This window comes from Neofelis nebulosa, chromosome 12 (assembly GCF_028018385.1).
Source record: "Neofelis nebulosa isolate mNeoNeb1 chromosome 12, mNeoNeb1.pri, whole genome shotgun sequence".
In the NCBI taxonomy this organism is placed as follows: domain Eukaryota; kingdom Metazoa; phylum Chordata; class Mammalia; order Carnivora; family Felidae; genus Neofelis; species Neofelis nebulosa.
In genome coordinates, this window is record NC_080793.1 from 67,406,582 (window position 1) to 67,434,534 (window position 27,953).

The window sequence follows — 27,953 nt, forward strand, 5'->3', positions numbered from 1 at the left end:
TCAATCAGTTGGGCGTCGGACTTCAGCTCAGGTCGTGATCTCGCGGTCTGTGAGTTCTAGCCCCGCAGAGGGCTGTCTGCTGACAGCTCAGAGCCTGGATCCTGTTTTCAGATTCTGTGCCTCCCTCCCTCTCTCTGCCTCTTTCCCACTCATGCTCTGTCTTTCTCTCTCAAAAATAAATAAACATTAAAAAAAAAAAGAAGTTCCTGTTACCAGAGATTTAGAGGTGCTGAGATTTTGCTGAAACCTGCTTTAAAGCCATGTAGAAGGTGGACGCCTGGTACACTGATGTTCTTGTCACTGTTGTCTAACTTGAGCTGCAAGATGCAGAGAAATTGGTTACATGGATAAGTGGTTCTGAATAAGCTACTTCCCTACTTCAGCCCTTTGTTGTTACTTTGGTAAAAAGAAGGAATTGTGTGGAGTGTTGCTATGGACTCAAATTTGTGTCCTCTCCCCCAGATTTATACCATTGAGTCCTAATGCCTAAGGCGGTGGTATTGGGAAGAGGGGCCTTTGGGACGTGCTTAGGTCATGAGTGGGATTAGTGCCCTTGTACAAGGTCTGAGAAAGCTCCTCTCGTCCGCCATGTGAGGACACAGCAAGAAGTTGGCATTCTGAAACCTGGAAGAGGGCTCTCACTAGAGCCCCACCATGCTGGTACCCTGACCTTGGACTTCCAGCCTCCAGGATTGGGAGAAACAAATTCCTGTTGTTTAGAAGCCCCCTGGTCTTGGTGTTTTCTTATAGCAGCCTGAACGGACTAAGACAGGTGTCAAATTCTGTGTGTATGATTTCTCATAAAGTTTGCTACATTAGAGAAATGTTGTTGGGGTCAATAAGGTTTGGTGGTTTGAGTAAAGGGCCCCCCAAGTCTGCACCTCCCACCTTGCATCTTATTCTCAGGAGTAGATTCACGGCTAACCTTGTGGCTGGCATCTCCCCTGAATGATGGACAAGGTCACGTACTTGATCTCAGCATTTCCCTTTGGAACATTTGTGTTTATTTGGTCTGTCTCCATAGAATGTTGTTTGAACTCCCAAGAAGGAAAAGTGAAACTGGAAAAGAAAACGTTACCATTTTTAGTGGGAATTGTTCACATCGTTAGAACCACAGATGGTCTCTGCAGCTTTAAATCTCAGCAATATCCTTGTGTAAACATGGGCAGGATACCCATGTTGAGTCCTTTGTACCTTAGATTTCTCCTTAGACAAATAGGGACAGCTATTAGCATCTAACTAATGGGGTTAATGTGAGTCTTAATGGTATGGATAGCCCACTCCTGGCACAGAGTAAGGCTTACTATATATAGCTTTTATCTTTATTATTTGCTCTGTGATGTCATGATCGCCACACAAAATTATGTGGGGTTAGATAATTACTACTCCAGAGATATAATCAAAATAAAAAATGATATTTACAGTCACAGGGCATCATTTAGTCTTAGACAACAGCTAAATTTTTAGGCTGTATCTCACGTTTTTGGTACAATCACAGGAAGAGGAAAGACCGGCACTGACTCTGATATAAAGGTCTAGAGAAGAAATAACAATCGAATAGCTAACAATTTCTGAGCTCAAAACTCATTCCTCAGCAAAAATAGAACAGTACAGATTTCTCACATACTCTACGTTCTGTGGAGGGGAAAAAAAAATAAGTCACAGAGGGAAAGGATAAAATAGTGTGGGAGTGTTTCAAAGTGGGCTAGGAAAGAAAAGTCTTCCGGCTGCTCCTTTGAAGTTCAATTGCGATGAGTCTATTCCCTACCCAAGAAACGAAGGCATGATTTGCAGTGTATGTTTAATTTTTGCTAAAAATATGTAGTTAAGAGGAAGCCAAGGAAATATTTTCATTTAAGGGAAGCCAACTTTGCTGTTGTTTTCTGTGTGGGTGCAAAGTGCTGTGTTTTTATTCTTGCCAATCAATAACCAAAATTCGGAGTCTCCATACACATTCCCATTAAATGAAATCTCTCTGGTCTTTGGGGAGTTTAATGTTGAGAGCAGCAGGATCTCCAAGGCAAACGTATCTTTCTCCAGCTGAGGTAGGCATTTTCCCTTGGGAAAATCAGGAAGTTACTTCCAATGTTCTCCTAACACTTTTTCTTACTTGAATTTAAAGCCCCAATTGCAGGTCACATTTGACCATAAACTAGACCCTCTGACACATTCTTCTTTGTATAGTTGGAGCTGAGGAGGGAGGTGTGCGGTGTGCTGGGGGTAGTGAGAGCCGAGCCCAAGGTCAGAACCAGAAGCAGTGGGTTCCAACCCACGGCCAGGTGTACTCCAAGCCTCAGTTTCCCCATTTGTAAAATGGAGAAAATAACAATACCTAGCTCATGGGGCTTTTGTGAGCATTAATGAGGTCATGTATGGGGTATGAGTTCACTGAAGAGGCAGTGTAAGTAGTGGTTAAGGCTCCAGAGATTTCAAACTGCCTGAATCTGAGCCCCATCTCCTTTACTTCTTAGTTATGAGATACTGAAAACACTGAATTGGTGTCTTCTTCTATCAAATGGAGGGAATTGGGGTACCTGGGTGTCTCAGTCTGCTGAGCGTCCAACTTCGACTCGGGTCATGATCTCACAGTTCGTGGATTCAAGCCCCACGTTGGGCTCTGTGCTGGCAGCTCAGAGCCTGGAACCTGCTTCCAATTCCATCTCTCCCTCTCTCTCTGCCCCTTCCCCGCTTGCAGTCTGCCTCTCTCTCTCTCGAAAATAAATAAACATTAAAAAAATTTCTTTTAAATAAACAAATAAAATGCAGGTATCAAGGGACACCTGGGTGGCTGTCAGTTAAGTGTCCAACTCTTGGTTTCGGCTCAGGTCGGTCATGATCTCACCGTTTCATGGGTTCAAGCCCTGCACTGGGTTCTGCACTGGCAATGCAGAGCCTGCTTGGGATTCTCTCTCTCCCTCTCTCTCTGCCCTTCCCCCAAGCACACTGTCTCTGTCTCACTCAAAATAAATAAATAAACTTAAAAAAATTTTTTAAACAGAGGTAACGATCATTGCTACCCTCTTACAATGAGTTGAGGTGAGTAAATGAAATAATACATAATAACAACTTGGCCACTATTTTTTTAAAAACATTTTTAATGCTTATTTTTTAGAGGGAGAGACAGAGCATGAGTTGGGGAGGGGCGGAGAGAGAAAGAGGGAGACACAGAATCTGGAACAGGCTTCAGGCTCCAAGCTGTCAGCACAGAGTGCGATGTGGGGCTTGAACTAGGAAACGGCGAGCTCATGACCCGAGCTGAAGTCGGACACTTAATCAACTGAATCACCCAGGTGCCCCACAACTTGGCCACTATTGATTAATATTATTTCTTATTGGTCTTCCCTATTGAGAAGTCCATATTTTTTTAGTCTTTTACCATGGGGACTATTTTTCAACCTTCTATAGTTCTCTGATTTTTCATTCTTCTGAACTCCTATAGTAATTTTTTGTACCTTTCTTATTCCGTGGAATAGTTTTATGTGTGTCAGCTTGGCTAGGCTATGATACCCAGTTTTTCAGTCCAACACTAGTCTAGGTGTTGCTCTGAATGTATTTTATAGAAGTGGCCGAGAATTCCAATCAGTTGATTTAGGTAAAGATACTACCTTGGATAACATGGGTGGGCCTCAGCCAATCAGGTGAAGGCTTTAGGAGTGAAAACTAAAATTTCTTGGAAAAGAAGAAATTCTACATCAAGACTACAGTATCAACTCCTGCCTGCATTTCCAATCTGCCAGAATGTCCTACAAATTTCTTTTTTTTTCTCAACGTTTTTTTTTTTTTTTTTTTTTTTTTATTTATTTTTGGGACAGAGAGAGACAGAGCATGACCGGGGGAGGGGCAGAGAGAGAGGGAGACACAGAATCGGAAACAGGCTCCAGGCTCCGAGCCATCAGCCCAGAGCCTGACGCGGGGCTCGAACTCACGGACCGCGAGATCGTGACCTGGCTGAAGTCGGACGCTTAACCGACTGCGCCACCCAGGCGCCCCAGAATGTCCTACAAATTTCAAGCTAACCAGTCCTTGCTCCAGCTGCTTGAAATAAAGCATAAAGCGTAAAGCATAAAGCATAAATCTTAACCTCCCTCCCTTGCATCTATGCATGTGTCTGTGTGTGTGTTTGTTTCTCTGGAAAACCTTAATACATCCTACCCCACTCCTACCTTTTTAATCTTGTATAAACATTTTAGTTGTATGTGACATCCATTCTCCTGGAGAGCAGATCTTTGTATCTGGCCCAGTGGGTTCCTAGGACTGTATCTGCTCCACGGTAGATCCAAAGTCACAACCCGGCCTAGCCCTTTTCATTTGGGTCTCTACAGTATTTACACATTCTAAAAAATTAGTTGTCAATGTTAAAAAAAAAGGACTTCTGATAAAAATTTGAGGGTTTGGCTTCTCTTGTAAAGTCAGTAGATTTGGCGGCTCATATTTCCTCACGGCAACAATTGGGTAGAACTTCATTGGGGCTGTTTGCTCAGAAAGAGCTGTTATCCAACATACCCAGTTATGGACATCTGTGTTTGCCGCCCTTTGATGCTTCATATTGTGTTTGTTAAAACAAACAAACAAAAAAGGAGCGGGGGATTCATTTATTTTTGTGATATTTTTAATTTAATTAATTAATCTATGTATTGAGAGAATGAGAGAGTGAGGGCACGCCCAAGCGGGAGAGGGGCAGAGAGAGAGAGAGAGAGAAGAGAGAGAATCTCAAGCAGGCCACCCACGGTCAGGGCAGAGTCTGACCTGGAGCTCCATCCCACGCCCATGAGATCACGACCCCAGCCGAAATCAGGAGTCAGATGCTTACCCAGCTGAGACACCTAGGAGCCCCTGTGATATTTTTATTGGAATATCCAGTTTTGCTTTTTTAAAAGTTGTGGTGGCCCGACCATAGGCAGAACTCTAAGATTATCTCTCCATCCATGTCTCTCTCTCTCTCTCCCTCCATCATCTATCTAAATTAAATAACCTACTTATTTATAACCTAAATGCTTTCTTAAATAACCTAACTATTTGTATTATCCGAATTCCAGAGAGAAAGTGAACACCGGAATCTTAGATTGGGGCAACGGCCTTGAATGTAGAACGCCAGCAATGACACGTTGTGACAGTGATTTGGCCCCACCGGCATGAAATCAAGGCCTTGAATTGCTGTAAAAACCCAGGACTACTTTGAGTCCAACAGCAACCATTTCTCAGTTACATTTTGTTTACTACCTCTTCAAGCTTATTAGCCTTGCTTCACTGTGCTTAATGAAATTATTCTGGAGCCTCTCCCGATTCCTTTCAAATTAGAACCAGACTGAATTAACCTCCCCAAACAGAACTGCTATGGTCTGGTTTCTGTGAAATGACTTAATATGAAGTTATATTTTCTGAAACTAGAAATTTGAGATGCTTTATTCAAACCCACAGCTGCCGCCATTTCAGGCCTGCGTGCAAGTATTTTGGCCAATTCAAAGACAAGGGCCAGCCACACCCCTGGGTAAGTTTGCATCAAAATGGAGAAACCGGAAGAAAGAAAATTGCCTAGCAGCCTCCGCCTAGGGTTAACGAACAGGCAATGAAGGGTAAAACTGTGACCTAGGTGTCAGAGGAGCTGGGGCCACCTTTAATCAATATGAGCAACTCTTTTTTTTTTTTAATGTTTCTTCATTTTTGAGAGAGAGAGAGCATGAAGGGGGGGAGGTGCAGAGAGAGGGAGACAGAGGATCTGAAGCTGGCTGTATACTGACAGCATAGATGGTGACATGGGGCTCATACCCATGAACTGTGAGATCATGACCTGAGATGAGGCTGGACAGTCAACCAACTGAGGCATGCAGGTGCCAATATGGGAAACCCTTTTTTTTTTTTTTTAAATACTTATTTACTTTTGAGAAAGAGACAGAGCACAAGCAGAGGAGGAGCAGAGGGAGGGAGACAGAATCTGAAGCAGGCTCCAGGCTCTGAGCTGTCAGGATAGGTCTCGGAATGGGGCTCAAACCCACCCCACGAAACGTGAGATCATGACCTGAGCCAAAGTTGGGCGCTCAACCAACTGAGCCACCCAGATGTCCCATTTTGGGCAACTCTTAAGCCACCCTGGGTTCCTTGCTGGAAGATTCCTCCCCAGTATGTTAGGTGCCTCTAGCATCGGGTAGGAGAGCAGGAAGTGGGGCCAACAAGGAAGGAGCTGGCTAATAATCCCAAAAGGGCTTTACTGACCACCTTGAGGGAGGTGTAGACCTGTGTGATGATGGCGCCAGTTTTAATTATTAGATGCTGCATTGAATAGGCTTGCTTAGAAAGGAAGTGTCATTAGCTGTGACTGGCTATGCCCCGGTCCCCGCAGCCATCGCATTTTAGCACGTGCCACCTACGACGAGCACTGACAGCTCTTTGCTGGCAGGCTTTCTTTGTCTGCTCCACACAGTGAGACAAGGGTGCCTGGGATTCACACATCCAGCCCTCCCCACAGACTGCAATTAATGACTGATGGTAAGTGGAGCACAGAAGCCCTGGCTCCCTCACTCTGGTGGGGGAGACCACCCTGAGGCACAAATGCTGTCTTGTTCCCTAAAATTCTCCCTGCAGGATCAAGTTGCAGTCGCCCACAGTGGTAACTGGCTCAAGAACATACTGCTCCTTCTTCCCAGTTCTTCATGGTGTTTCACCCCTTCTCGGGATTTTGGAGATCCCTCCCCGAACGGATCACGTGTGCTGGAATCCTTGTCTTGGGGACTGCAGACTGCCCTTGTCTGGGGGAATCCAAATTAAAATAGCAACTATTCTCCCAAAGTTTCTCCTTTGTGGAATCACACTGTGAGTGCCTGGTCTGCCAAATGTCTGTGTTCATTCACTCATTCACTCACTCATTCATTCATTCATCGACTCATTCTGTCTTTCAGAAATACAGTGATTGAGTGCCTATTTGATGCAACATCACTACATGAGCTACATGCGGGAAAGACAGCAGGGAACAGACATAGATCCTGTCCCCTAGAGCAGCCTGTCCCATAGAAATATAAAGTGAGGGGCGCCTGGGTGGCTCAGTCGGTTGAGCATCTGACTTCGGCTCAGGTCATGATCTCACGGCATGTGAGTTCCAGCCCCGTGTCGGGCTCTGTGCTGACAGCTCAGAGCCTGGACCTTGCTTCAGATTCTGGGTCTCCCTCCCTCTCTGCCCCTCTCCTGCTTGTGTGCGTGCTCATGCATGCGCTATCTCTTCCTCACAAAATAAATAAACATTAAAAAAAAAAGAAATACAAAGTGAGCCACATGTGTAGTTTAAATTTCCTAGTGGCCACATTGAAAATAGAAATAAAAAGAAAGGAACCCAATGCAGCAAAAACACCGTGATTTCAATGTATGCTAAAGCTTTGCAGTCCAGTGTTCTTTTTACATTGTCAGCACCTCTCAATGTGCACCAGCCACAGTTTCAAGTGTTCCATAGCCACACATGGGTAGAAGCTCCCACCATAGAGGAAAGCAGCTCCTGAAGTTTATAGTCCAGTGAGGAGGAGGAAGGAGCATGTCACCTACAAGGTAATCACACAATAGAAGATTGGTCACCTAAACCGATGGTTGTGCAAGTTGGTGTATATCTGAGTTGCCCAGAGGGCTAGTAAAGAACACAAGTCCAAGGCTCATGCAGGTAGGAGCTGGCCAGGGACTGCACATGCTCACCAGGTTCCCCAGGGGTCCGGATAACACAGCAAAGTTTGACAACCACTGCCCTACCTTGCCCCAAACCTGATCTTCTCACTCCCAGCTCTTCGTGTGATTGTAGGGGAAGAAAAAGAATTCTCCCCCGATCCTTATAGGTTCTTGGCTGTGTACCCCCTGTAATAAAACACAGGTTAACAACAGATAAACAGACAAGTTTATTGACATGCATACCTCACATATACACGGGAGAGACCCATGAAAGCTGAGTTACTCTCCCCACAGTGGCCCAAGCCACCACCTTCAATACCATCTTAAAGGCAAAAGAAAGATGTTGGGGGTGGGGACGAAGGCCAGAAGGGAGCTGGTTATGGGGAGTTACCAGGAAACGCTTAGTGAAGGGTCACTAAGTGTTATGCAGATCTCAGGAGTGTTTTGTCCACTGATAAGAGTCATTCGGGTTAGTCAGCTCTTCCTGGTACAGTGAGGGGGTCACCCCTACAAAAGTAACATTTTTTACTTTTACTTTCTTAGTGAAAAGTAACTTCTACCCTCTTTGCCAAGCTTTTCCTGTGTCTGTACTTTCTCAAAATAATCCTTATGCCAGAGATACATATGGTACCAGGGATGGTAAAGGCTGCTACCCTTCACAAGACGGTTGTTCTCAAACTTCTTTGTACCTTGGATACACCTAGGGAGTTTTAAAAATGCTGATGCCCGGGTCTCATTCCAGAAATTCTAATTTGGTGGTAAGAGTGAGGCCTGTCTATCTAGGTATTAAAAGATTCTCCGGAAGATTATAATGTGCAGCTAGGTTTGAGCACCACTGACCTAAATTGCGGTAACAAAACAGCACATAATTTAGGTGTTCAGTTTTGTAGAAAATATTATCTCAATATATGCGTGCCCACCAGGGAGAATCCCAGGATACCCAAGTAATGAATACAAAGATGTTCTTTTTGCTGGTCTCTGTTTTCCGAATGTTTGGTGATAAGAGTGCACAGCATTTGAAATGCAAGATAATAAAACAAAATGCAATTAACGAAAGAATGTAAGAGTTGGATCCAGGGGCACCTGGGTGGCTCAGTCAGTTAAATGTCTGACTTCGGCTCAGCCGATGAGGTCATGATTTGTGAGTATGAGCCCCGCTTGGGATTTTCCCTCTCCCCTTCCCCACCCGTGCTCTCTCTTAAAATAAATATAAATAAACTTAAAAAAAAAAAAGTTGGATCTAGATTTGTTTGGATGTGTTGGTGGGGGGTGGGCAGCAGGAGCACTTCCACTTTGGGTTTTCAACCAATTATGTCTGCTCTGCTCTTTGGCAATGTTTTCCTTGGTCTTTAACTTGGCCTTGAATTGAATGGTGGGTTGAGTGTTTCCTGTCTTTGCCAGGGGAAGGCTGGCCCCGTAGGTCCCCCTGAAGAGACCCCAGCTGGGAGGAGGGAAGCAGAGGAAACAATCTGTTGGCCCTGCCAGTGAGCAGGCTTTCCACGACCAGGTCAGATATGTGGGTGTGCCTTCCCACCCTGTTCCTGGGCCCCTCTGGTCAGGTGGGTCCTGTGCTTGAGGTCCCGGCACCTTAGCACCTGGGAATTTGCATGATGCTTTTTGCTGGGTTGACCTATCAACATTGAAAAAAAAAACCCCAAAAAACAAACAAACAAAAAAAAACCCCTGAAATATTAGGCTTTGGCTTCAGGCATTAACTAGTTTGCATTTAAATTCAATATTGAATGAATTTAAGGCTATAAACATTGATCTTCTCTGAGAACAGTTGCATTTATGTCTGAGTGGTCAAATTCAGCGGTGCTAAATTTTGTGTGTTTGCGTAGATGATCTCTGGTGCTTGAGATTGATCTGGGTGCGTTCGCTAGGGCCCAACCATACATCTTCCGAATGGAGCCTGGCCTTCTCTCTCAGCCGCCGCTGGCCGTGCTCAGTGCTCCGTCCATTCACAGGAGCCCCAGAAGGCAGTTTTTAAGTTCATTTTGAAAATTGAAATTGAGCTTAAACTGCTGCTAAGTTTTTAAGAGTTGTCTAAACAGTGATTTGATTTGCTCTGACAACTGTGACAGATTGAAGCCAAAAGAGGAAATTAAGCAAAAAGGAAGGGATGTTTTCATTGTTTGGTTCTGAGGTCTTTGTTGGTTTTCACATTCCTGGGTGCGTGTTTTGCTTTGCATTTCTTTCCCAATGAACTGTACTCGAACCAATAGATCTTTCTAGAGTAGTCGGATGCCAAAATTTTTTTAGCACCATGGAAACTGGTTTTATTTTCCCCAAACAGGTTTTTTGTTTTGCAGTCTAAAATGACAACAGAGTGCATGTAGCCAAGGTCCCTTCTTGAGCCCATTACAAGATTCAGACCTTTCTGAAGAGCAGAGGACTGGCCATTAAGAGGTGATTTGCATGAGGTGACCTGCACTGGGTCTGATTTTTATTTCGGGAGAGGTGAGGCAGATTCTGGTGTGCCTAGGGGAGAGAGAGAAATGTAGGAAGGATGGTCTGGTGCCTGCCAGGCCTTCACCTTGCTGACCTGTGGAGTCATTGGTGAATGAATTGGCTCCCTTCAGTTCCTGGTGACAAAATGTGGCCCAGAGTCTGTGATGTTTTGTCTTCAATCTTCAGAGAATATGTCATCAGACTCCCAGTGAAGTTTGGTACAGTAGGCAACATCCAGAGGGAGTCAGAGAATGGACTTTGACCTTCCTCTGGTTGGCACTAACAGTAGGGGCAAGGGTCTCTGAGGCCAGAGAGCATCAGAGGAGAGACCAGGCAGAGAGGAAGAAGTGAAGGTGGTCCGCCTTGAGTGATGTAGCTGAGGGTCAGGTTTGGGAGCCCAGAAGAGACACCAAATGAAAATATGAGAAGGTGGGAAGAGTAGATTGCTATATGGAGAAGGTCAAGCCACTAGTCAAGGACACTCAAACATATCCTTTGAGAGTCTCTAGTATAGGTCAGGTCAAGAGTTGCAGAAATGTGGGCTTTTCTCATTAATATGACTCCATTTATACTTATCTCATGTGTTCAAGACAGCAAAATTGGAATCACTTGGATTCAGAAATGGTGATTTATACTAGCAATGGAAATGCTTCCTTAGCCAGATAGGTCCCTAAGTGGGGCAGGTCACTGGTGAGAGACTACACATCTTGTTAAGTCTTTGGCTCCTAGAAACATTCCTAGAAGTCTTACACTAGAACATAACAATAAACAAGCAATGTTTGGATTTTCAGGGAGGAAATGCTCTTGGCCAGCAGTCAGCCAAGGAAATCTTCAGAAATGCACATGATACCCAAAGAGGTGTTGTTTTGGGAATACCTTGCAATTAGATCCAAACTCTTAACCAAACAGCAGCACAGCCTATAATTTCTATGTAAACTCAGCTCACTGAGTCATGCTGTGTATCTTTCTTTGTTCAAGATTTGTCATACTACTAAGAAAAAAAAAATCATCTTTTGCTATGCAAAGTAGGCAGACACTTGAAATTAATGGAGGGCACATTCAGTTTATGTAGTGGGATTGGCATGTCTGGGTGGGAAAACCAAAAGACCCAGAAACGGGGAAAACCTGAGTTCCTCTCTCACTCATTGCGTGACCTGGATGGAGACAGCACCTTCATGCTTCTGAGCCTGGGCTTCCTGCATTAGTTAAATGAGGGGCTAAATTCAGGTTCTAATTCGATAACTATTTGTTGAGTCACAGATTTGTGCCAGGCGTTTCCACAAACCTTCCCGAACCCAATCATCATTATTTCATTTCAGGGCCATCTCTATTTCCAAGGTCCATTTCAGTCCTAACTGCTTTATGTGTCTGGGGACTTAGGTTTCAAAAATTCTGTAAGAAACTTACTTGGTGTGTAATGAAAGTAGAAACATCCCTATTGTTTTCTCCTGATTTCAACTCGCCAATTATAAATATTCACACAACACAGAAATTTAGAAAATAAAAATCACTTGAAAACATCTGTCTCAGCAATAATCACAATCCATATTTTGGTGTAGCAACATCTCAACCTGTTTTTGTGGAGACTCTCGCATTTATTCTTCTTAGGGTATTTTCAGACATCTTCCAGGGGTGACTGGGTGGTTCAGTCGGTTGAGCCTCCCAAGTCTTGATTTCGGCTCAGGTCATGATCCCAGGCTCATGGGATCAAGCCCCGCATTGGGCTCTGCACTGAGCATGGAGTCTGCTTCAGATTCTCTCTCTCTCTCCCTCTGCCCCTCTCCTGCTCTCTCATTCCAAAATAAAAATAATAATTAAAAAAAAAATAGAGAAGGCCTCCAAATCCCCCCCCCCTTTTTTTTCAGCACATAGTATGTGGATATCTTTTCATGTCAATATGAAAACTTTTCATGTCGGGACCCCTGGCTGGCTCAGTAAGTTAAGCATCCGACTTTGGCTCAGGTCATGATCTCGCAGTCCATGAATTCGAGCCCTGCGTTGGGCTCTATGCTGACAGCTCAGAGCCTGGAGCCTCTTTCAGAGTCTTTGTCTCCCTCTATCTCTGCCCCTCCCCCACTCATTCTCTCTCTCTGTCTCTCAGAAATAAATAAACGTTAAAAAAAAAACTTCAGGGGCGCCTGGGTGGCTCAGTCGGTTAAACGTCCGACTTCGGCTCAGGTCATGATCTCACAGTCCGTGAGTTCGAGCCCCGCGTCGGGCTCTGGGCTGATGGCTCAGAGCCTGGAGCCTGCTTCCGATTCTGTGTCTCCCTCTCTCTCTGCCCCTCCCCCGTTCATGCTCTGTCTCTCTCTGTCTCAAAAATAAATAAAAAAAAAAGTTAAAAAAAAATTAAAAAAAAAAAACAACTTCATGTCAACAAATGCAGATCTGCATCATCATCTTCAATGGCTTCAGAACACTCCAGTACATAGTTAAATCATGCTTGGAATAACTACACCCTATTGATAGGCATGAGTTTGATTCCATTTATTGTATGAAAACAAAGCTAAGTATCATTGCATATCTGTCTTTGTGAATATATTTCCTATTTCTCCATTTTTCCCCTTTTAAGATCAACTCCTGGAAGTGGAAATCCTAATTCAAAAGATATTAAAGGGGCACCTGGGTGGCTCAGTCAGTTGAGCACCCGTCTTCGGCCCAAGTCATGATCTCACGGTTTGTGAGTTCGAGCCCTATGTCGGGCTCTGTGCTGACAGCTAAGAGCCTGGAGCCTGCTTCAGATTCTGTGTCTCCCTCTCACTCTGCCCTTCCACTGCTCCCTCTCTCTCTCTCAAAAATGTATAAAAACATTTAAAAAAATCAAAAGATATTCAGAAAGGCTACATTCTTACCATAGTGTAGACAAATGCCCAATTCTCCAATGAACTCCAGCTATACTGGCATTATCATCTTTTTATTTATTTATTTTTTTAACGTTTTTTTTTAATTTATTTTTGGGACAGAGAGAGACAGAGCATGAACGGGGGAGGGGCAGAGAGAGAGGGAGACACAGAATCGGAAACAGGCTCCAGGCTCTGAGCCATCAGCCCAGAGCCCGACGCGGGGCTCGAACTCACGGACCGCGAGATCGTGACCTGGCTGAAGTCGGACGCTTAACCGACTGCGCCACCCAGGCGCCCCCATTATCATCTTTTTAAATTTTTATCAATTGCTAGGCAAAAGATAACATCTTGTTTAATTTTTACTTGACTATTAGCAAGGTGGAACATAGTTTTATGTGCTTATTCAGCATTTTATTATTTTCTTTTGTAAATTACCTATCTCTATCTTTCCCCTAATTTTCTATTGGAAAACATTTTCTTATTGCTTTGTAAAAACTCTTTCTATATTAAGGATAACCTATAAATTCTAATACAGACCATATACCTTTATTGTCAAATTACTCTCATTTAAATTTAGGCTCCCTTCCTCTGTTGGTATACATTTATAAAATGGAAATTTAAGAAGGTGGGAAGAGTAGATCACTATATGGAGAAGGTCAAACTTTATTTTATATGTTAAGTTCATTTATTTTCAAATCTCACTTTTTCTTTTCATTTTGTTCTCATTCTTCATACATAACCCTTTCCTAACCACCCCCGCCCCCCAGCTCCACTTGAACTCCCCAAAAGTAAGGCTCTTAAGGTACTCAGAGATTAGAGGATTTGAACATTTTGAAAATGAAGTGGGTGGAGACAGCACGTTATTGAAACTTGAAAGAAAGCCAGTGTGATATAATTTCACTTTGGGAGCTGATCACTATGGCAACAAAGAACAAATTTTGAAAAATAAGGTTCTATATAATAGAATTAGGGGAGAATAAAGTTGATTAGGATAAAAAAGACCGTTTTTTGTTTTAGTCTCAACTTATTTATTGTATGCATCAAAACTGTACTTGAGCACCCAAGAAACATATTTCTGCTTTCAAAAGCAAACACATTTTTTATTATGTTTACATGGTACAAAGCCACAAGATGGAAATGCTTTTGGTAATATTGCTTTTGTTTGTGATAATAGTGACAGTGTCTCATTGGAATCTTTTATTTGAGAAGAAATAGTATGATCTACAATATACACATAGCTTTGAATTCTCTCATTTTGCACTTAATTATTTTCATCCATCTATTCATTCATCCAACAAATATTCATTGAGCCACTGTGCTAGGGATTGGGAATACAATATTGAGCAAATTCAGACTTGGTGTCTATTCTCATGGAGCTTATGTTCTATAGGAGATATCGTTTCATGTCCTTAAATATTCTTCAAAAGATGATTGCACAGCACCTAATATTCCAGTGTCTGTAAATGTGATAATATCATCATTATACTATAGTTTGATATTTAGACTGATTTTAATTTTTTATTATGATAGATGATTAAGTGATGAGTATATCTGTATATGAATCTGAGTTTCTGGTTGTTGCCTTAGGATTGCTAGAAACATAATTATTACCTTCAAATACCTAAACTTCTTTCTTTAAAAAAAATAGAACTTGAAAAATGACAAAAATCACACAGCCTTTCCAGGGAAAAGGTCATCCTCTTGATAACACTATTTCCAGAAATGTAGCAAGGATAGGACAGGGCAACAAATTCTTTTATTTTATTAGTGTCTCTTAAAGGAGGTGTTAAGTGTTGAATTTTGCTTTAGAAACCAAATCAAAGTTTAATGAAATGTCAAAAATCAATACCACTCGATGAATAAAAGCTTTGTAGAGAAGGTCAGCTTTTGGTCAGAAAGCAAAAAGATTCTCTATCTACTCAAGAAGGTTGTATTCGAGGGGAAAACAAGGTCTAGTTTTGAAGTTAATTTGCTTCTTCAGGAGATCAGTCCAAAGGTCAACAGCCAACGTAGGGTTGTCAGAAACCAGTTAGGAGTTAACTGCCTTTTTGGTCTATCATTACTCATGACCATAATGATTGATTCTCTGTGACTAGGGATGGCTTCTTGCCATCCCATTTTTATTTCATGGAGTCTTCTCATAATGCCATTTACCAGAATACAGAGTATTCACACAGAATGCAAATTTTATTTGCTCAAAAGACATTTCAATTACATTTTACAAATCATTAGACCCACCAACTTAGTATTCTACAAAGCCAACATGATAAATGCTGCTTCCTTTTATTTGGTTTAAAACATATCTGTTCACATGAGTATTTCTCAATTACCCCCACTCCCCCCTGAGGATAAAATGAGAAGAAAAATGCACAAATATTGAATCTGGGAGACTAGTCTTTGGTCCGAATTTGTGGGACCTCAGGCAAGTCACTTTGTCCTTCTGGGTCTGAGTTTCTGCAGCTATAAAGTAAGGAGGTGAGAGTTCATGGTCTCCAATATGTCTGGCGGTTGTTCTTCCCGGCACACCCCACCCCACACATGATTTATCGTAGTTTTCTTATCACCGTTTGTTGCTTGGTAAAAGATGTTGAGAATCAAACTTTGGTAAAAGATGTTGAGAATCAAACTTGCATGTATCCTATTTATCAATGTTGCCCATTTGGCTCTGAAGGTTAAGGTCCCTGCAGAAAGAGTACTGCCCTGGTTCCCTTCCTCTGCTCTCCCCACTCCTCTTTCTATTCCTCCTTCTTGTTCTGCTCCTTGCCCTCTACTTCTTTCTTCTCCTCCTCTGCTTCTTCCTCTGCCTCTCTTCCTCTTTGTAGGGCTGTCTGTTCTCCACCATGGTTTTGCTGTGGTTTTGTTCAAAATCAGGTGCCTACAGGGGGACAGAGCTCAACAACCTGGGGTAGGTCATTTCATTTCTTCGAGCTTTGCTGTTTCCTCTTGTCTCCCTTCTCAGGCTAAATTTGCACAACAACCCCTTATACACACACAGACACACACACAGACACACACACACACACACAGTGTACCAACTAAAATGAATCTCTTTACCTTCTCTGACATATGGTTTATGTGTTTCTTCCTCCAGATTGGAGTTCATGGCTCTTCCCAGTGTTGGGCTCTCGTCCTCCTTCATCACTGGCAATCCATTGTCTCAGGCCCAGTTCAGCGGACATCTCTAGGTTACCTTTCTTGGTACTCCTACAGGTAAAGGTCACATTGTGATTTCAAACATCCACGATCCCCTGGCTTTCTGTCTCATTCTATCTCTACCTTCAAATGCACACCAGTGATACATGAAAATATCAAACTATTAAGTATACAAATAAATGATAAAGACATGCCTCTCCCCGCAGACAAGACAAAGACTTCTCTAGATCTGAACACAGGACAGATATACAAAGCAGTGAGGAGGGCTGAAACTACAGGCCAACTGGTCTGTGGGTGTGAGAGAACAATTTAACGTCAGTGGAGTAATTGCAACCAAAATACCTAATGAAAAATGAATCAGGCACACTGCCTAGAACTGAGAAATTCTATTAAATCCTTGGCCTGCAAACAGAGGTGAAGGAAGTGCTGATACTGTCTAGAAGGGCAGTGTGTATAAAGCTTTGCACCTTCGTGGCGGGAGGAAGCAGATTCAACTGCTTATAGGTGGCTCAGTCCATGCCTCTAAAATACCCTCACTACCGTCTTAATTCAGGAGCCCTCAGAGTCTCCTACAAGATCTGGATCTCCCTGGGAGAACAGAGGTGGTTTGTGGAAGTTACCATAAAACTGCTAGTAAAGAAGGCAAACCAGAAAGAAGGAAAGACAAATACAAAAAAAAAAAAAATCTGGGGCGCCTGGGTGGCTCAGTCGGTTAAGTGTCCGACTTCAGCTCAGGTCATGATCTCACGTTCGAGCCCCACATCGGGCTTTGTGCTGACAGCTCAGAGTCTGGAGCCTGCTTCGGATTCTGTGTCTCTCTCTCCCTCTGCCCCTCCCCTGCTTGCACTCTCTCTCTCTCTCTTTCTCTCTCTCAAACATAAATAATAAACATTAAAAAAAAATTAAAAAAAATTCCTATTCATAAGTTGCTCACAGGCTCCAAGTCCAAGGCACATTAAAAAAGCTGACACTAAAAAGGATGGGGAATACTCTCAACAATTGTGTGAGAAATTTGCTCCTAAGGATATGAAAATAATGGAGCAATCCAAAAACGACTTTAACGTAAGTATGTTTCAAATTAAGAGACAGAGGAAGGACAAGCATTTATTGAAACCTTACAATAACTAGGAAAGGAAGTGTCATTTTGTTCTTCTGTGAATTTAGGATCTGAGACTTAGACTTAAAAAGTAGCTCAGTGACCCATAGTTAGTAAGTAGGGGAGCCAGGTTTCACACTCAGGGCCATCTCCAATGCCAAGCACTCAAGCACTGTATTATTATTATCCTTGCCAATGTCTATAGGGCAAAATATCTTTGCATGTTTCAGATTATCTGGAAGTACAACAGAGCACTTCTTTAAAAATGATTTGGGTATGCATAGATTTGGCTTCTCTTGTATGCAGCACTATAAAACAATAATTTCAGGACACCTGGGTGGTTTAGTTGGTTAAGCATCCAACTTCTGATTTGGCTCAGGTCATGATCTCAGGGTTCATGGGATCCAGCCGTGCATTGGGCTTCCTTCTGAAGGCATGGAACCTGCTTGGGATTCTCTCTCTTCCCCTCTCTCTGCTTCCCCGACTTGTACTGTCTCTCTCTGTCTTAAAATAAATAAATAAATAAATAACCTTAAAAAAAAAGAGAACAATATTTTCAATGAATTCCAATTCAATAAGTATTTATTGAACATCTATATTTTGTCCAGCTCCCTGCTGGGTATTATGAGGGTGGGTGGTGATGGCAGGGCAGGGTTGGGAGGGTTGTTGCTGGAGAGGAAACACTAGAATTTGAAGTCTAACTGGGGGTAGGACTTGGAGCTGTGCTCCGGGTTTCTGGAAATATTCACAAGATGTGCTTGTGTAAGAAAATGAATAGTGCAGCCAATAAGACAGTCAGGATGCCAGAGAAAGCAGGGGCCATTAGAGGCATTCCAGTAGGGTAAGGAAGCACATGCATGATTCAGATAGGGTGTTCTCAAGGAAAGAGAACTCCAGGGAACAGGAATAACCTACCTAAGGGAAGGAAGCAGGGGAAATGGAGCCATTTTGGGGAAGCCCATGAAAGATACCAGGTCAGGGATTAGACAGAAGAGATTCCACTGAGGAGGTACAAGAATGCATTTATATGGACTCACTTAGTATCATTCATTCCTGAAAATCCCACTGTTAAGTGAAAAACTATGAAGTGAAAAAAAAAATCCATTAGTTTTAATAGGAAAAATTAGAGTGTGTTCCAGACCAGGGCCACGGTGCTTAAACAATACGCACAGGTAGAAAAGCATTTCATTTGAACAGTGATACTTTTATATGGGTTCTAAAGAAAAATGTCAAGGTTATTAATGCAGTTTATACATGGAGAGTAAAGCTTTATGGTTTTTCAAAAAGAAGAAAAGGTGATAGCTCCTGGTGGTTGATGGAGGAGAGACACCAGAAAGTTTTCTTTGGAATGCTGGAATATACATTTTTTATTCTGCCCCATTTTCTTCACCAACTTTTCAACCTATTTGGGGCCCATGAGTATCTTGCATAAAGCAAACCATCAACAAAACAAAAAGGCAACCTACTGAATTGGAGAAGATATTTGCAAATGATATATTCAATAAGGGGTTAATATCCAAAATATATAAAGAATTGATACAACTCACTGGGGAAAAAACAAACAAACAAACAACCCAATATAAAAATGGGCAGAAGACCTGAATTGACATTTTTTCCAAAGAAGACATACAGATGGCCAACAGACACATGAAAAGAGGCTCAACATCACTCATCACCGGGGAAATGTAAATCAAAACCACATTGAGATATTTTATATCTGTCAGCGTGGCTAAAATAAAAAAATACAAGAAATAACAAATGTTGGCAAGAATGTGGAGAGAAAGGAACCCTTGTGCACTGTTGACGGGAATGCAAAGTGGTGCAGCCACTGTGGAAAACAGTATGGAAAACAGAGGTGCAGCCACTGTGGAAAACCTCAAAAAATTAAAAATAAAATTACCATATGATCTTGTAATCCCACTACTGGGTATTTACCCAAAGAAAATGAAAACATTAATTTGAAAGATATATGCATCCTTATGTTTATTGCAGCATTATTTACAATAACCAAGATATGGAAGCAATCCAAGTGTCCATCCACAGATGGGTGGATAGAGAAGATGTGATCTTACGCATAAAAAAAAGAATGAAATCTTGCCCTTTGCAGGAACATAGATGGACTAAGAAGGTATAACGTTAAGTGAAATAGTCAAAGAAAGGCAAATACCATATGATTTCACTCATATGTGAAACAAATAAGAAACAAAACAAAGACAAAAAAAGACCAAAAAACAAAACCAAAAACCAGTCTTAAATTCAGAGAACAAACTGCTGGTAGCCAGAGGGGAGGTGGGTGGGATCAAGATAAAGGGATTAAGATCAAGGGGGTTAAGAGTACACTTATCTTCAGGAGCACTGAGCAACGAACAGAATTGTTGAATCATTAAATTGTACACCTGAAACTAATATAATACTATGTTAATTACACTTCAATTAAAAAAGCTGCAGGAGGGGCACCTGTACTCTTGATCTCAGCTCAGGTCATAATCTCACAGTTTGTGAGATCAAGCCCCGAGTTGGACTCTGCTGATGGTGTGGAGCCTGCTTGGGATTCTCTCTCCCTTCCTCTCTCTCTCTCTCTCTCTCTCTCTCTCGCTCTCAAAATAAATAAATAAACTTTTTAAAAGAATGCACAGGAAAATAGAGGGATAGCTTAGAAAAACATCTTTTGGGCAAAACGGAGATTAATCCAAAATGCTATGGGGAAACACCTGGAGATAGCGGCTGTGCACCCCAGGTGGAGGAAGGAAACCAAGTATTATCTCCTTCGTCCTTTGCTTGACATATCCAGGCAAAGCAAAATGTCTCAAGGTCGCCCAAAGTGCTGCACGATCCTAAATCCTCCCACCTGTGAGTCTCTGGGTAAACTCACGAATGTGGCTTGGGCCGAGCTGTAATGTTGAGCGAATTTGTTAGGAAAAAGAGGAATTGCTTCTTTGCAAAGTGAGTCTTTTCAAGAGCCTTCACTATAGGGAAAGGTCATTAGCTGAACACTAGTTAATCTCATGAGGTCAGTCTGCACTCGGAAGGGAGAAAGCCAGGCGGACGTTTCCGGGGAGGTAACTCAGCTCCCCCTCTCGGAGACAGACGCCAACTCCTAGAAATACCTGCTTCCACCTGCGTGCAAATAATCATCCGTTGTACTTGAAGGTAAACAGGCGCAGCGGCCTCAGTCCTTAGATACACTGTGGTTGTCTTTTTCTGTCGACACCTAAAGAATGGGATGTTTGGATTGCAGATTGTAATGCATCATGTACTCTTAATACTTGCGGTCTTATGAAAAGGGTATTACCTCTGTCTGTATATGATTTCTTTGGCAAATACCCTCTGGGGCCCTACCGACCCCTAACAAAATAGCGTAACAAAATTACCAAGACCAAGTCACTTAATATAACAGGAGTTGTTTGCTTTGTTTTCCAGTTTGATGTGTAAACTAAGACAAATATTGACTTCATTGTTCAACTTGATACCTCCAGCATATATATTACTAACCTCCTAATGACAGAGCATCTGTTTTGAGTGGCCATTATGAATTATATTTGGGTAACTGAAGGGACAGCTCCATTAATAATAATTAACATTCTCCTCCCTGCTTTGATTCAAGCAGCGTTCTGTTCACCAGAGAGATCTTTAAAATGAGGAGTGAGAAATCTCCAAATACAAGGTTGCGTATTGATTTGCGTTCTAAATCAGTGTGGCTTCATTTTGAAAAAAAAAAAAAAAGAAAAAAAAAAAGAGAGAAACAAACAAAATGAGTACAGGAAATGAACTCCTGGCACAGTCTGTTCTCAATCACTATTCAGAGGTGATCCCACTCAACCATCTATTTTAAGGTGAACATCCTGCCTGAGAGTCTTTTTCCAAAGGTGTTTATAAGCACCACATGTGTCTTTGAGGAGGAGGAATCCAAGAAAATCCGAGTTACTCCCATGACTAAAGGAAATAGATAAGCTAGCCATTCATCTTTAGGAATCAATGTTTTCTTTTGGATCATTTTCAGTGTCTCTCCTCTCCAGTCTCTCAAATGCAGAAATAACCAGGTCAAACCCCGTGCGGGCTTTACAACGGCTATTGCTCAGACGAAAAGGGCAGGAAGTCTGCAGGTCTTATCTCTAATTTCGGCGGAATTTTTTTCCTTTCATCTCCATCCAAATGAAAGCAGATGTATTGTGAGGTTGAACTTTATGTTCACTGCTGAATCAAATAATGTTTACTGACGCTCGACTACTCTATTAAGTAATTAGTTAGGTCTTTGTTATTTTATGGTTGATAATAGGGATGATGATAATAATTAGTCATGCAGGAGTGATACATGAAACTTAAGGCATAAGAGGTCACCCTTCCTGCTGAGATGTTAAATAGCTTTCAGGATTTATCTGAATTAAAGCTAATTTAGTCTGAAATAACTATAGACAGTGGAACAATTACATCAAAGCTATTTGTCCTCATACAAATTATAGCTCTCAGACCTAGGATCCCTTGAGATTTACATATTTTTCAATCTTAATATAGAACACAAATTTGGCCCAATTTATATTCAGGCAGATTCTGATTGAAGAATTCTTAATAATTAATGCATGAAAGCCAAGACCACACATGTATATTAATGGATCGACAATTAGGTTAATGGCTAAATAACATTCTTTTACACATTTTAATTATGCATTTTATTGGCAGGTTGCTTTTAGAAGTGGCTTTCTCCATACAGGTTGAACTTGTTATCCCCATAATAAGGAGCAAAAGGTTCGAGGAGGGGGTTACTTGCTCTAGATCACAGAAGCAAAGTGAGAGGTGGAATCCACAGCCCCTGAGCTTGCGTTGTTTGCTTAGTTGTGTTGCTGCTGGTCTGTTGCCTAGAAACAGCGGTGCTATACTTCCTTACCCAATAGCGCGGTTATCTACAGAACATACTATTACCAGTGCAGGGTTAGTAATTGGAAATCAAATTCTTCTTAAATCCGTTCTTCGAATTCCGTCAAGATTTGAAATAAGAATTTTTCTCCCAAGGACTTACTTAGTGTTACTTTTCTCATGGAGCCCTCCCTTTTGTGTGCTTTGGACCAAGTGTTCGTTTTTAAGAGGTGATCTCTGTATCCTGTAGCCAAAAGGAATCTGTTGCTCCTTTCTTAGGAAAGAATTTTGGGAGCAACAAGAATAACAGCTGATAATAATTGATTGTTTACTAAGTGCTGACACTGTTTCCCAAACTGTCTTTGTAAATGGTGATGTCAGAGTTTGAACCTAAGGCTCTGGCACTGACGCAACACCATCGGGCTCATGACGCTCCCTTGGAATAGCGCAGTGGTTGTGAGCTCTGGGGTCAGCCTCAACGTCTAGTCCTGGTTGTAGTCTTCATTACTTTGGGCATATTATGCTAACATTCTGGTCTTTCTTTGATGCAGAACAGGGAGAGTTATCTTGTTCAAGTTTTACATATGTTAGTTAGGAGCAGTCAAATAGCAAAATGCTTGACAAGCACTTAGCATCATGCCTGGTGCATAGCAGGTGCTCTGTACATGTCAGCTATTACTGTTATTATCAATAGTCTTAATCAGGAAGGATATTGGCATGGGAGAACCTGTGTACAAAGTACGTCAGGCTTTTAGAATTGGAAGGGATCTTTAAGTTCACTGTTCAACCCCATCATTTTTTTCTTTTCTCTTCTCTTCTCTTCTCTTCTCTTCTCTCCTTTCCTTTCCTTTCCTTTCCTTTTGTTTGTGTGCTAGTGGGGGAGGGGCAAAGGGAGAGGTAGGGAGAGAATACCAAGCAGGCTCCATGCCCAGTGTGGAGCCCAACACAGGGCTCGATCTCATGACCCTGAGATCATGACCTGAGCCCAAATCAAGAGTCAGATGCTCAACCAACTGAGCCACCCATATGCCCCAGAACCCCATCATTTTCTGATGAAGAAACTGAGATGGGCGGCACGAAGGGATTCATTCAAGTTCCCCCAGTTGGACAACGCCAAAGTCAATACCACTCAACGTAGTCAGACCTTCAGGAGTGGGAGGGGGGTATGTGAGCAGAGGTAGAGACCCGAGGTAGAGGTGCAGAAATATAAGGCTAGATTCAGACAGGCCTTGAGAGCCAGAGCAGGGAGTTGGGCATTTGTGTTTGTGTGGTGGTGGGATACTGATTAGGGGCTATAGCTGCAGAGGTGTAGAGAAAGACTGTGGAACATTTTGGGCACGAAGAGAGTCTTGTTTATGCATCCATCCGATGGACAATGAAGAATGCAAATAGAGCCCAGCCATGGAAACAGGACTGGCAAGCACACCAGAAAGGGGCCCTCTCACGGTGCCAGAAATGGGGACATTGAGGAACCCCACGTACCCAAGGGATTACATGACTATGCCTGCCAGTCCAGCTGCCACCCTGTCCATTTTCAGGGATATCTGCTCCTTGTGTAGATAGTACGATCTCTGGACCCTGCTGGCTGTGAGGTCAATGGCTGGGTTCTCATGAACATTTGAGAAAAGACTGGGACTTACAACTGTTAGCAACAGAATTATATCATTGATCACTTAACTCTTTAATGACCTAACTCTTTAATTTAAGTTTAATAACTTAACTCTTTAGTACTAAACCTCCGACCATCTTGGACATTTTCCTAACTGCCTCCTACAGGATGTGACCTTGAGAAAGATACCTAAAAACATGTAAAACAAACAAAACAGTGATCTCAAAAATACTGTTTTAACGTCAAGATCTTCACTTATAGAATCTAATTCCAGCTCTAAGCTTTTGAAGAGAATAAGTCAGCTCTGATCTGTGGCTCTTCATCCAGGACCACCCTCACTTTTTCTTGCTGAATATTGTCCAGGTCTTGTGCCATGAGTAGGTGGGAGGATGCCGGGCTCGGCAGGCACTCATGCAAAGCAGCATGAGTGGTTGAGAAGAACAGTCAGCCACACCTGGGATGACCTTCAGGAGCTCCAGGTCTGAGGGGACCAGTGAGAGTGGAGCAGGAAGGACCAGTGAGAGGGGAGACGAGTGCTGGCAAGGGATGGGTGACCTGCTGAGGTGAGTGTGGGTGCCTGTCCTATGCTGTGGGTTGGACATGCCACAAATAAGAGACCACAGGCTGCTTTTCCTTCCCACTTGATGGAAGTTTAAAATTCCTTTTTTATACATTAAGACTTTCAGAGCCTTCTTTTTTGAGAGCCTTTCCTGAAAATGTCTTCTTTGGGCATAGGACTATATTCCAGATTCTCTTCCAGGATTCAGTTACATGCATGTATGCAACTTAACAAACTAAGGGTATGTTTCTGCCTTACCTAAGAAGGTTCTGGAGGTAGCCAGCCTCCATCATTACTTCTGCTCCTCCAATTTCAGCAAGCAGCCTCTATGCTCATTATTTCAGGGCTCTGAATGGGATCTAAGCTTTAGCCCCCATATCTGAGTTCAGTGTGGTCTCAAGAAGGAGAAGGGGATAGGTGGAAAGGGTACACCTCTCAACTGAGTCAGCCTCCCAGTGAAGGAGCATGGGAGCACCACTCAAGGACTCCCTGTACATCTCACAGGCCACCTCTAGTGACAAGGAAATCTAGGAAATGTAGTCTTTAGGCTATGATACCATTCTGTTAGTGAGGAGGAAGGGAAAATGGGATTGCATGGGCAACTAGTGATCTCTTCCACATGCCACCTCCAGACTCATTATTAGCTTTCATTCCTACGTCTCCCTACTCTGTATCAAAGGTTTCCTGACCTCACCTGTCTCTGATTTCCAGCTCTTTTTCTAGACTTTTTTTTTTTTGTGGCTAACATGTTAGTGGCTTGAGGGCTTAGAATGAGAGGGTTACTTCTGCGAGAAACTAATGACAGAATGTCAGGTAACTCTGGTGATCTGAAGATGTGTGTGGGGGTGTAGGAGGAGAAATTACGAGGTAAATACGCTTCCAACAAAGAGCCCCATGCTGGATGTCACCTCCTCTCCAAGTGTTGTGGATTTGTTAGCCTCCTTTCTCCCTTCCTGTGATTTTCAGAGCTGGGTCAAATGACACCTCCTCACCTCCAGGCTTCCGGCCGCTCTGATTTCCAAGTCAGTGAGTTTTAACTCTGACTGTGCTCGAGGATCAAAACATCTTTCTGTTCAAAATGTATGTATCTGGATTTCCTCACAATCTCTGAGGCTGTATTATGCTTGTGCATATTTTGAAACACCATCCTGGCTCATCTGGGGAGAATTCGGTGTTATAAACTACTGCTTTTAGGCATTTCTGAGTAATGTGGGAAGTTTTTTTAATGCTTCGTTCTCATCTTACAAATAACCAAGGGAGACCTAGCATGGAGAATGCTACCCATCCCAACTCCCATTAACCCACCCAGGGTAGCAGTGCCTGCTGGAAGATGGAATACTGGAATATATAGAAGTCCACCAGTGCTTGAATCCCAGAGCTCTGTCATTGAAGAGTCTCTGCTCAGAGAATGGGGAGATCTGTCTGAGTTGCTGGGAAGGGATGTACAGTTTGCTGAATTAGACTTTTCCTTGAACCCTGGTTCTAAACTGGGTGGCTACCTTGATATTACAATTGACTGTGGAGAACATCTGTTATTTGTGTCTGGGAATGTCTCTTCCTTTGGGACATATTCCTCCTGATCCATGTGGCTCTGATACAGCTGCCCATCAGAAGAGCCTGTTACCATGCCCAGCAGAGGCTTGGCATGTCACATCAAGCTGGGTCATCTAGACTCTTTGTCACAAATTTGAATCATTAGTAAATATGGTTGGAGGGCAGAGTCTACACATTCATGAAACTGAGGTTCCTGAAGCTTACTGTTCTCACTTTCTCCAAAGTTTGGTTGTTATAAATTTTTTTTTTATTTCCTGGTATTGAGTATGCTCTCAAAAAATGTCTTCTTTAGTTGACTCAGCCAGAATTGGTTTTCGTTATTTGCATTCCAAGAACCCTGATCATATGAACATTGACAAGAGAAAGAATGGTTTGCAGGATGTAGATCCTCAAGAAAATGTGATTTATTAGAATTAGCTGTTGAATGTGTATGGGGAAAAATATGGTGATGTTCCCATTTATGTGCCAAAAAATATAGAGGCAAGGTATGGCCTGGAAAACTGCTAGTCTAATTATCACCTGTGTTCAGGTAGGGCACGCAGCACCACTAAGGGAGAAGCTCTTCAGGAGTAGGTAGGTATGGTTGGGAATCAGTTTTTTTTTTTTTTTTAAGATTTTAAGTATCTCTATGTTCAATGTGGGGTGCGAACTTACAACCCCGAGATCAAGAGTCGCATGCTCCTCCAACTGAGCTAGGCTGACGCCCCTGGGAATCATTTTAAAGAGAATGAGAAGTACTGAGAGCCCAAGACGAGGATGGCTTCTTCTAATACCACTGGATATTTTAACAGCTGTATCAAACTTTGAAATAAATATAAAACTCAGAATTTTTATGAGATTGTGGCTGAAACCCATTATCGTGTACTTAAAGCCAACAGTTTAAAAATAACATAGAAGAGAAGAGAAAATATCAAAGTACATTCTATGTGGTCAGGGTAAGAAATGTTTCATATAATCTTTGATTCAATTGTATGCATATGTGAATTCATTTGTGATATAAAATTTACTTGATAATGTAGGTTATGTTCAAAAATGCTGGAAAAAACACTGACCATTTATACTTGCTTTGGGCTTATAGATGTGGAGCTAAAATAGCTAAAAGAAAATCACAGCCTGACTTTGCAGATTGCTTGGTTATGCATCAGTTTAATTCACAATCTGACCAGGTCTCTAACTGAAAATTAAGACTTTGACCAGTCCTAGTGACTGGAATGGGATATATGGCAAGATTTGATGGGCTTTTCAGATACTCAAAACTTTCTAAAATGCTGTCTGCAGATGAGGAAGCCACATCTCCTATGTAGAAGACAGAGTAATTTTCCACATGCTCTATATACTGTTGACGCTCTCAAGATAATCAGGATTTATACATAATATGCTCAGGAAGATGCAGAGCAAAATTCAGATGTCATGAACTTAAAAGGATTTGTGAATTTCTATCATTAAAAATCTAGAAAAATTAAAAAAAAATTAATGTTTATTTTTTGAGAGAGAGAGAGAGAGAGAGAGAGAGAGAGAGAGCATGAGTGGGTTAGGGGCAGAGGGAGAGGGAGACACAGGATCAGAAGCAGTCTCCAGGCTCTGAGCTGTCAGCACAGAGCCCAATGCAGGGCTTGAACTCACAAACAGGGAGATCATGACCTGAGTCGAAGTCAGACATGCAACTGACTGAGACACCCGGGTGCCCCTAGACAAATGTTTTGAGATGAATTTTGAGCATATTTCTCCAGGGATGGGACTCAAATTACTTACATGGGTATATTTACTAGAGATTCAGCATGAACTGGGCTAGGTTTAGCTAACCAGCTGTGATTCTAACATTTTTCTTGCTTAACTCACATAATTTTGGATTAAATTTTGGCTCATACTAAATGACACAGAAAGACCAATAAAGTTTTTATTATAATGCAAGAGTAATAATTTCAAGAATTTTTTAACAGAGGCTGAACTGAATCTGTCATGTTTGCCTCACTGACCCACTTGTTATATCTTCAGAAATAACCAAGAAGAGAATGAGAAATACTGAGAGCACAAGTGTACAATGGTTTCTCCTAATACCACTGGATATTTTAACAGCTGTATTGAACTTTGAAATGAACATAAAATTCAGAATTTTTAGGAGATTGTGGTTGAAACCCATTATTGTGCTGGTAAAATCAATAGTTTAGGGGCACCTGGCTGTCTCAGTTGGTTAAG